The sequence below is a fragment of the Crocuta crocuta genome, unplaced genomic scaffold (genome assembly GCF_008692635.1).
Source record: "Crocuta crocuta isolate KB4526 unplaced genomic scaffold, BGI_CrCroc_1.0 scaffold466, whole genome shotgun sequence".
NCBI lineage: Eukaryota > Metazoa > Chordata > Mammalia > Carnivora > Hyaenidae > Crocuta > Crocuta crocuta.
The window spans coordinates 2,144,770-2,156,693 of NW_027529672.1; positions in this window are offsets into that span (position 1 = coordinate 2,144,770).

An 11,924-nucleotide genomic window follows, 5' to 3' on the forward strand; every position below is an offset into this window, starting at 1 on the left:
TTCATCAAAATTAAGAAAATGAAAAGCCACAGCCGGAAAAAACATATTTGTGAAACATCTATCTGACGGGGTGGGGGGGGGTTGGTGTTCAGAATACGCACTCTTACAACTCAACTAATAAAAAATAGGAAGGCACACAACCCAATTTTTCTTTAAAAGACAGCAAAAGATATGAACAGATGTTTCACCAAAGGAGACCTATGAGGGGCCAATGAGCACATGAAAAGATGCTCTGGGAAGCAAATAAAAGCCACAATGAGATACCACTAATCAACCCTTTGAATGGCTAAACAACACCTGGGGATACCAAGTATTTGAGAAGACACAGAGCAAATGGAACATTCATGTATCGCTGGTGAAAATAGAATATGGAAAACAGGTAGTTTCACTGAAGTTGAATGTGTACTTGCCAAATTACTCTAGCATACCATGTCTAGATAGATATCTAGACATTTTCATTCTCAAGAGAAATGAAATATGTCCACACAAAGACTTGTGTATGAATGTTGGTAGCAGCATTGCTCTTCATAACCCCAAACTAGAAACAACCCAAATGTCCATTATATGGTTAAACACATTGTGGTTTATCCATTTGATAGAATATTTCTCGGCAATGCAAAGGAAGGAGCTACTGATATTTGAAACAACATGGGTAAATCTCAAAAACGTGCTAAATGAAAAGAGCCAGACACAGAAGACTCCAGGCTACACGAGTCTGGGGGATGGGTGGCAGCAGAGCCCAGGGAACTTTTTGGAGAGATGGAATGTTCTGTGTCGTGACTATGGTGGAGGTTATATGACTCTGCGCATTCGCCCCAAATCGTCCGACTGTGCTTTTTACAAGCGAGTGAATTTTACTGCATGTCAATTATATTCTCCAAATGCATCCAGAAAAAGGAAGTATAATTTCCACACCAATAGAGACTTTAAGCAGGAATTTGTAAAAAACGGCATGTTCTCCTCCCTTGCTGTACAGCCACAGTCTACCCCTTGGGAAGCGGTTCTTGCTGAAGACAAGCGACACGGGTCAGAATCTGTTAATCCTGCTGCTTCATGGGGTTTCAGGGGCCTTTTCCCCTGGATCGCCCACAGCCCCGTACAGCAATGGTGGCCCTCTGTCCCTTCTCTTCTCCGACAGCTGCCAACCTCCGCGACCTTGGCTTAGAATGAATTGCACACCTGCATCTCTTCCCTCTCGTCTAGAATACCTGAGGCAGGACCAATCAAGAAGACCATTTTATTCTAGCAGCTTACCAAGGGGCGTTTGAACTTCCTTTCATTGCCAAGTCCTCCTTATCCGCTCCAAACCCCTAACGCTTCCGTGTCCTCTGACGCCCTTCGTTTTCTTCCCTGAAAGGCAACGAAGCACAGCCTATAACCATCTTCTGTAAAATAACCTTTCATACCCTTGAGGAGAATCATTCAATCACTCTCCATCGTCACACATTCGTGCCTCTCATGTTCCCTGCGTCTCTCCAGAGGAGGGCTTCCCAGGGCTCTGGCTGAGAGCGTGCGGTGGGGAAAAGGCACCGTCTTCCAGGAGCCTAGGGTCTTGTGCTCCAGGAAGTAGGGAATGGGTTCTGCGACTCATTCATCATGTAACCTTGCTGCAAGGGGCTTCTCTGAGCCTCAGTCTCGTCATCTGATTATTGGCTGTCATGGTATCTACAAACAGTGCCAACAAAGAGCAGATGGTCACTGATTCGTTCCCTCCGCCCTTACTCCCCAATCCAGAAACCTACTAATTCCCCTTGTCCCTTGGAAAGTGTCCCTTGGAAAGTGCTGTGGCTGAACTCTACTTACCTGGGTGATGAAGATATTGCTTAGACACTGTATTTTTGAAAATTAATGAAGCAAGATAATAATACCTAGTATTGATATAGTCTTTTACTGTGTTATCTTAATTACGCTTTATGAAGCTACTATAAAACTGTTTAGTAAGATTACTGCAAATTAATTAATATTTATTATACTCTTGGAGGCAAAGTAGAGCCTTTCCATTAATCAGGTACAGTGAACTAAAGAAAATTCTTCCTGAATTTGCAGGATCCGGTGCCGCGATGCCGTTGATCTGCAGCTAAATTAACCCTCCAGCGTTGCTGAAATCAGCAGGGGCCCCCTGTGTGAGAGCTGGTTTGAGGACCTCTGGCCCATTGCAAGCACAGGGCGCCAGGTAACGCGTGCAGAACGATAGCGGTCCCTTTTTTATCCTCCACTTTGCTTTCATTCTTGTTACTTTGGATTTGCTGTCGGTCATTAGCACATACTGTTCTTTCAGGGGAAGGGGCTGAAGGGGGCATCAGAGGCAGGGAGGGAGGGAAAGTGTGCGAGCCCCGGGCCACACACAGCTCCTGACTTACCGAACAAACTTTTCTTTTTTAAGTTTATTTATTTTAGCTTAGAGTGAGAGCGAGCAAAGGAGGGACAGAGAGAGAGGGAGAGAAAGAATCCCAAGCAGGCTCTCCATTGCCAGCGCGGAGCCTGATGCAGGGCTCAAACTCACGAACTGTGAGATCATGACCCAAGCTGAAATCAAGAGTCAGAGGCTCAACCGCCTGAGCCCCCTGGGCACCCCACCGAACTTTGATTTTATACTGCAGCCATGTTTGTTTGCCTGGCCTCGTATTTTCACTGCGTGGCCTGGTGGTATCTGCAACTTGGTGACTTAATAAATGAGTAGAAATATTTGATGTCAGTACCTGCTTTCGTTCAATGGATGCCTTTGAGAAAACATGAAGACGCTTTCTACATACAGTCCCTCCCAGTTATCATAGATTTCCTAGTAAGTTTATTTCAGAATTGGTTCACATTTAATTATCTAATGGACTATCTCGACCACTTCAGAGAGAGAGAGAGAGAGAGAGAGAGAGAGACTGGTTATCCTACAATGAAGAGTTTACCCTGGGCCCCGAATAGGCACACATGTGTATGTGTGTGTGATCATGGGCACATATAAATCATATATAAATATTTACATAGAGCCATATGTACAAACCATATTTCTAGGATGTGTTTAAGTGTTGGAATTTACCTACAGCATGGTGTAGGGGAAGCATGTGACACTTAGTAGAACAGGCCTGAGAGCAAATCCTGGCTCTTGCATGCCCTGGCAGTGAGGCATTGGGAAATCATTGTATGTGCTCGCTGCCTCAGTTTCCCCATCTTTACAACGAAGACAATAACAACACAATAATACTCCCACCCATCCCACCAATATTCCTTGTTATATTTTGCAGGCACACACACCAGGCGTTTGAAAGTGTTTTGTAAACTGTAAAATTCTGCCCAAGGCTAGTTTTTGCTTCTACATTTTATGGGAATATGAATGTCCAGATTCTCAGACCAGAATGGAATTTGGTACAACCTGAATACAAATTTCTCTAATGATTTAAAAAGACATAAATACCATGCTTTTCCACAGGTTTCTACCTCATACCCGTTAGAATGGCTACTATAAATCTAAAAAAAAAATCATCAGAAAACTACAAATCTATTGGTGAGGCTGTGGACAAATTGGAACTTTTATGTATTGGCTGGTGGGAATATAAAATGGTACAGCTGTTGTGGAAGACATATGGTGACTTTTTTTTTTTTTTTTAATAAAACATGGTGATGCCTGGGTGGCTCAGTCGATTAAACATTTAACTCTTGATTTTGGCTCAGGTCTTGATCTCACAGTTTGTGAGTTCGAACCCCAAGTTGGGCTCTGCGCTGACAGTGTGGAGCCTGCTTAGGATTCTCTTTCTTTCCCTCTCTCTCTGCCCCTGTCCTGCTCATGAGTGAGTGTGCTCTCTCTCAAAATAAGTAAATAAACATTTTTTAAAGATTATAAAATGAAACATAGTATTATCATATGATCCAGCAATTCTAACTGTCGGTATTAACTCAGAGGGATTGAAAGCAAGGACTTGAACAGGTGTTTGTAAACCAGTGATCATAGCATATTCACAACAGCCCAGATGTGGAAACCACCTGTGTCCATTGGTAGATGGATGGGTAAACACAATGTGGTCTGTCCATGTGATGGAATATTATTCGGCCTTAAGAAGGAATGAAATTCTGATACATGCTACAACATGAAAGACACTTGAGGGCATTCTGCTAAGTGAAAGAAGAAGACACAGAAGGACATAGATTGTAATTTCACTTCTAGGAAGTAGCCAGAATAGTCAAATTCATTGAGACAGACTATAGAATAGAGGCTACCAGAAACTGGGGAAGAGAAATACAGAGTACATTTTAATGGGTACAGAGTTTCAGTCTGGGGAGAACGGAAAAGGTCTGGAGATAATGCACAACTGTACGACTCCACTTAGTGCCACTGAACTGTACCATCAAAAATGACTAAAATAGTTGATTTCACGTTACGTGTATTATGTGTAAATCATGGCGTGGTTTCACGTCTGCTTATATATGTATATATCTCCTGATCCATAGTATTTTCTGTGCCCCAACCCACCCCTTTTTGAAAGGAGTTCATTTCGTTTTTGCACTGTACTGACCTGTACTGACTCCTGGCACGTCTCCGTTAATTTATCGTGCATCAGTTAAAATGCAAACCTTCACCTGCGTCATCCGTGCAGACAACCTCACACCTGCCTGGTTTTCTTCCAAGGAAATTCTAACTCACCAGCTGCCCCACATCTGCGATGTTTACCCTCCTTTCCTCTCTGATGATGGAAGGCCCGGTCTTCCTCAACCAACATCTCTTCCGGATATTCCTTTGGTGACAGCATTTTCTCGTTCCTGGGGACACTTGCCTCCATTTGTGCGTCTGGTGTGGACACACAGGCCCAGGTGGAGCCCAGGCGCCGTGTGTGTCTGGGGGTCAGGACCCCTCTGCTCCTCCACTTGCCAGGACGTGTCTCTGCCTCCCAGCCGGCTCCTTCTCCAGCTCATTGCCCCCTCCCCTTGCTGGTGCCCATCCTTTGCATCAAGTTTCTAAATAGGAAATTGGAAAATTGAGAATGTTTGCTACGTTCTCCTTTTGCAAATGACATGGTAGCATGAAAAGCATCTGACTCCGAAGAAAATCTCTGAATTTCATGATGGTCCTTCTGCATCGTGGAACTAAACTCACTGTCTTCTCATCACCTTGGCATTTAGTCGCGTTCGCCTTATTCTTCTGTGAGATGAACTCCGTCTCTGCCCTGCCTTACCGGCTCCAGTCTCCAGCAGCCCTCATGAGACACTGGGTTTGGACGTGGCCTTGGGCAGGGAGGCGGGGGAGCAGGGCACAGCTCAGCCTGGCTGTTCAGAACGTGGCTTTGAGCCAGACGCGGGAATTTGGACCCTTCATCTCTAACGATGCCCTTCTTCCCGGTCGGCCAGGCTTCACGTGCTTGTGCCCACAGTGGATACACATACCCTCTTCCTTTCCAGTCTCCTCCTTTAGGTTCTGGCATGTTCCTTATTGTCAGAGATCCTCACCTTTCTTCCACACAGAGATCGTGGTACCTTGCTACGGTCTCATCCAGAGGAAGCTTGCCTCGGCCTGCCCCGTGACCACCCCGGTCCAGGCTCCCAGGTGGCTTCACTCCTCTTTCACCTTTCCTATACCCCCAGTCCCTCCCCAAGAGAGGAAACGCGATCTGCCTTTTCTTCCTTCCTCCCTACCCTCCTTTTTTCCCCTCATCCTTTGGGAACCTTGTCAGCCTTCATAATGAAAGTCTTGTGCGTTATGATAATATGATTTTAATCACACAGAGGCTTCCAGGCTTGGAGGAAAGCCTTTTCCCACTTTGAAACTCCTAGCCACTGCCCTTCCTGTTAAAGTCACAGCAGAGCTCTGCTCAGGCGCCAGGCAGCCTGGGTTTGAATCCGGCTCTCCTACTCTCTTGCTGTGTAACCTTGGGTAAGATACTTAGCCTCTCTGATGGAAGCCAGCTTGACGATAAACTATTTGTAAAAAAAAAATAATAATAATAATAAATAAACAGACATTAAAAAAATGTTTAATGGTCAAGGCATAGTAAATGTATAGGTATGACTCCAAATTGCCATCTAATATGCTTTGTATAAGAAGATATAAAAACTACCATCTGTGGAATGTTAAGCCGACCCTTAAAATGATCAAAGTGTTGCACATTTAATATCTCACTGTTTTCTGGTTGTACCAAGAAATAAACAACAAGGAAATGAAAAAAAAAAAAAAAAACTTAGCCTCTCTGTGCCTCATCTGTATAACAGGGATAATAATAGCCTCCACATCTTGTGGAGGAGGATCGAATGAGATAATGCCGGTAACATGCCTCATGTTTGGAGGGTAGTAATGTTCCCAGCGGATATTTTGATTAGACTCGACCACAAGTAGAAGGCTTTCCATGGTTTCTTGTTTCTGCTTTTTCTCAAGGCCAGTCGTGCAGAGACTGCAGGGAGAAACTGGGCTGGGGGAGCTCCCTTCCAGATCTGCACTGCTCTGTCGCCACGTTCCTCTGGCCACGCTGCCATTTGCTCTTACAGGGGCCGTGAGCACTGGGTGAAGGAGAGTGAAAAGATGCTTCTCTGGGCATCGCTGTTACGTGGAGCAACCGGACTTAAACCTGCCCTTTCTGCTTTTGTGCCTCCAAGGGCGACCACCTTCAGTTCCTTGACAAACACCGGGAGCCAGCGCAGGACGAGGTGACACGGAGGCACTCCCTGGGTCCTGGTAGCATGTGGTGACCACAGAAACACGCAGCCTCGAAAAGCCATCCAGGGGGCCAGCAGGAAGTGGAGGCTGGAAAGGCCCCACGACCTGGTGCTGGGCCGCGCTCAGGACGGGGGAGGGGGGGCGCCACTGAGGGCAGCGGGCCCTGCACCCCAGGCGGGGCNACAGGGATAATAATAGCCTCCACATCTTGTGGAGGAGGATCGAATGAGATAATGCCGGTAACATGCCTCATGTTTGGAGGGTAGTAATGTTCCCAGCGGATATTTTGATTAGACTCCGACCACAAGTAGAAGGCTTTCCATGGTTTCTTGTTTCTGCTTTTTCTCAAGGCCAGTCGTGCAGAGACTGCAGGGAGAAACTGGGCTGGGGGAGCTCCCTTCCAGATCTGCACTGCTCTGTCGCCACGTTCCTCTGGCCACGCTGCCATTTGCTCTTACAGGGGCCGTGAGCACTGGGTGAAGGAGAGTGAAAAGATGCTTCTCTGGGCATCGCTGTTACGTGGAGCAACCGGACTTAAACCTGCCCTTTCTGCTTTTGTGCCTCCAAGGGCGACCACCTTCAGTTCCTTGACAAACACCGGGAGCCAGCGCAGGACGAGGTGACACGGAGGCACTCCCTGGGTCCTGGTAGCATGTGGTGACCACAGAAACACGCAGCCTCGAAAAGCCATCCAGGGGGCCAGCAGGAAGTGGAGGCTGGAAAGGCCCCACGAACTGGTGCTGGGCCGCGCTCAGGATGGGGGAGGGGGGGGCGCCACTGAGGGCAGCGGGCCCTGCACCCCAGGCGGGGCGGACGGCTTGAACCTAAGGAATGGAGGTGGAAGCAAGGTACTCCGAGGGAAGCCCAGAACCGACCGAAGTGGATCAGAGCACCAGCTCGAGGGTTGATAACCCTCCNCACAGGCTGGCTCCCTGTGTCCCCCTCCCATGTAAACTTCCCTCCCCAAACTGCTGGCCTTTCCTCAGAGGGGGGGTGTGCCCAGGCGTCAACCACGCAGGTGAGCAGAATTGCTTCGAGAAGGAGAAGGAACCGGGGGGGGTCTCTCTCTGCTCTCCAGTCCCCCTCTCTGCTTTCTCACTTCCCACCCCCCAGAAGTGACTTCCCTTTGGGAACTTGTAGAGGGAAGAAGTGGGCCCCTAAAATGATGTGACCCACCAGTGCCTGTTGGGGTCCACGCTGTCCTCTGTGGGTGTGTGGGGCGCACAGGGCTCACCTCTCTGTACAAGCTCTTTCTATAGTGGGAATTCCTGCCGGTTCCTTCCAACCCCAAATCATGGCCACCAAGGCCGGCTGCTGGGTGTCAGGAGCAGATATGTATGTATAAGGCTACCAGGACTCGTTTACGAGGAAGAATTCTATAAAAAAAAACCAAAGATGCACTCGAGTATCTTGAAGGCACCTCAAACTCACAATCCTATCTATAACCAGGCGCCCTCTCAGTGTGGCCTGTTTCAGCAAATGTCACACCAGCCAAGCACGTGGGAGCCACGCTTCACATTTCCTCTCCCCCTACCTCCACTACCAAGTCCCGCCCATCTTACCTCCCAAATATCTTCAGTCCATGTGCGTCTTCCCCTCTTCCCACCCCCCCNTTGAATTCCCTCAATCCATGACCCAGTGATTGTTTCCAAAGAGAGACGTGGTCATGCGTCCCCCACTCATTCCCTTCCTCGGCTTCTGTCTGCTCCCAGGAGGTAGATGCAAGTGTTCGCCAGGACCAGTGGAGTGCGTGTTCCCAGCCCCTCGGCTGTGCTGGTCCCCACACTGCCTTCCTCTGTCCCCACTCTGCCCCCCATCCTCCGGGACCACTTCTACTGGGAGACTCAACACCCGTGTTCAGCCTGGTGTCCCCTTCAGAACATCGTGTACACAGCCTTCCTGCAGGGAAGGCTCCTCTCACTCCCGGCAGCCCCGGGGGCCCCCCGGACACACGTTCTCGGGGCTCCCTGTTCCTGGCTGGCCTGTGCGCCGTATGTCACTCCTCAGTCTCTGCCATCATTGCCATCGTTCTGTCTCTGTCACCACCTCATAGTTTCCCTGAGGAATATTTTTGCTCACTCTGGTCCCTCCAGGGTCCAGGACAGTAGTAGAAACGCAATATAAATTAATGAATTCCTCATTATTAATTTAGAGGCCATCAAGCAGAGACCTACCAGTAGGCTCCTTAAGTGTGGAATTTAATGCCAAATTCTTATGTAATTTTAAACAGTTCTTTTACTAAAATTTGGGGAGAAATGTCACAGTGAGAGCCACACCGGGGGAGGGGGAGGGGGACATTTTACACAGATTTGCAGAAGCAGATATGTGTGCAAAATGACATTTTCTGCAAAAATTCCCAGGCTATTAATATTAACCCAAGGTTAAAACTAAAAGCCTCTGCCTCCATGGGTCACACTGAACTGTAAAGCGACGCATGAGGGTGTGACGTCACCTCAGAGACTGCCCGCTCCCCGTGACTTTGGAAGAGGAGAAAGAAACTTCTCAAGGCAGACCACAGTGAGGCAGAAATGTGCTTGTAGCAACTGCTCCGACAAATTCATTTGCGATTCTAAGATGGCGCAATACAGACGTGGAATCGGTCGTATCTATCATTAGGGCGCTAATGAGAAAACATCATATACCCATCACCTGAAAGCTGCCGTTGAAAGAAATCACCATATCACTGGAAGGAGCGAGAAATGGAGTAATCAACATCAACCAAAGCTATTGTTCCCGGGTTGCAAAATTGAGGGATTATTTCTATTGCAAGTCAGAAGGAACCCTGTTTACATTTGTCAGCAAAATGATCACATTTTACACCATTAACATTTGGCAAGACGGAGCACCCTCCATTAGCTAATCTGCAGATGCCCCAACCACCCATTCAGGAAAACAAAGAACAGCGTGGTGGTGGCTTGTCCCCACTGAGCCAAAACGATGAGCTAAGTCTGCATCTGGGTTACGACTCAGGTGAGGCAGCAGCGTGGTGGGTAAAGGGAATGGTTCATTAAAACAATTCAGGGTCTGGTGACTGCTGGGAAAAATGTCACTGGGATGCGTTAAATGTCAGGCGGGAAGCACTGGCACATTAAGATATGCATGGAGTGGCCATAAAAGGTGGAGGACATAGTAAATAGAACAATCACCTCCCATTAACTTCCATCTCAAGGATGGGGAGTGGGCACCATGTATTTGGCCCCAACATCTTCTCTTGAGCCCCCAGGGCTGAGTGCTGGGTCCTGGGACCCCCCTCCCCATTCCCCAGCCAGGTTTTCTCCTGGGGATGTGGCCATGGGACAACGGCCTTGAGTTTCAGTTCTTCTTGGTGGACTCTAGCCAACGGCTTTCCCAGCTGTCCTTCCATATTCAAAATTCACTGGATGCCTGGGAACTACCGTCTGGCTCACAGGTTCTATCCACCTCCAGGGAGAGAAGCCCTCACAAGATGCTACAAAACAAAACTTGCCTGATGTAAGACTAGATGCAGTACAACTTTGAGCGGTGGAACCCGGAACACAGAGGGCACTCCTGATGCCTGGGGGAAATTCTCCAACAGATCCGTGAATTGCTGAACGCTAGCAACCAGTACCCCGATTTTCCTTGATAAATGGATTTCTTGAGTCTTATAAATATGAATCTGAGGAAATATTTTGAAATATCAACACTGTAAGATTTATTAAGAGAGAATCATAATTCAGAATTTGTGCTGGCACATAATGGGTGCTCAAGTATTTATTGATCGAATGACGGGATGAATCCTGACCCCAAGAACAGACGTGCCACCATGGAGTAAAGCATTCCATCTTCATACTCAAACTGTCCTTCTTAGCAGAAATATGACAAAAGCCAATCCACACGAAGCAAATAAATGTGGGGCTCTGGGGGCAGAGCTGCCGCCAGCATTTGTTTCATGCAAAAAGATTAGTGAGCGTGCAAACGGGGAGAGCCATCAACGTAAACAAGTCTTGGTCGGCAAACGCCGCCATCGAATGTGTACCGGTGGAACAGCTTACGATGGTCGTGACTGGGCTAAAACGCAACTGGGATCTCCTAGCCCAGAAGACTATACCCATGTACTTCTCCAGGGTGGCCCCGTGATAAACCAGATTGATCTGAGCTCTAGGCAGTGCCAATGCTAGTTTGCATTTGCACATCACTTCATTTGCACGCACAGGATCTGTGGGAGGACAGTGGGACAGACCTTGTCCTCTGCCGGGAAGGTGGAAGACCCATGGTCCAGGAGGCTCCGCAGCTTGGCCTCGGTGGCCGAGGGGCCAAGGATGAGTAGCAGCGAAGCCCCACGCGCCTCCTGTGGGCTTTGGCGGGTCCTAGCAGGAAACACAGTTCCACCAGGACACCACATTCTTCCCCCTTTGGACCACTTGTCTGCAAATTCTCTCTGCTTAGAAAATCACCCTTCTGCACGCCGCCGGGAGGCTCCTCGGGTGGAGAGCTTCACATCGCCGCGTAACAAACTTTACAGAGAGGCGCCCATTCAAATTTGTCCCACTATCACGTCCTTCTCAGACCTTCTCAAACTTTGTACTGACGGCTCTATCTGTGTGTTTATTTACTAAGGCCAGTCTGCCTCAGGAGCCCTAAGCTGCACGGGGGACACAGACCCCTTCTGGTTTGTTCTCTGCTGTAACCTACTCCCTTGTCGGCACCCCATCTGCACGGTGTCAGCTATTAAGCTCTGTTTCCACGCCCCAGCCCCAGCCTCCTGCACCCCTCCCCGGAGATGGGGTGCTGAGCCTCTGCAAACACCAACTCCCCCGCCAGCTGCTCCCAGCAGGGTGCTGGAGAGGCAGCCTGGGCAGGTCCCCGGAAGCAGAGATTCGCTCCTCTCTTTTTGCCGGCTCTTCCCTCCAGTTTCTGCAGCAGTTTCCAGGGGTTTTCTGTTCCCCCTTCTCATTGTGATCCCCGTGGGCCCTCACCCCAACTCAGAGGCGTAGGTGCCCCCTCGGCAGAGTGTCCCTGCGAAGGGCGTGGGTTATATAATATCTAATGTATTGTGTGTATAATATACACAATATGTAATATACATCATATGATGTATACTATATAATATATATGCATATATAACAATATACTATCACATATGTATATAACATGTATATGTAGTATATATTACATATAATATAATAATATGTTATTATATATGTAGTATATATAATACACAACATTATAATAACATATATTCTATGTGTAGTTATGTATAACATACAATATATTATATATAACATACAATATAAATAATATATTATTATATATGTACTACTTATATGGTGTT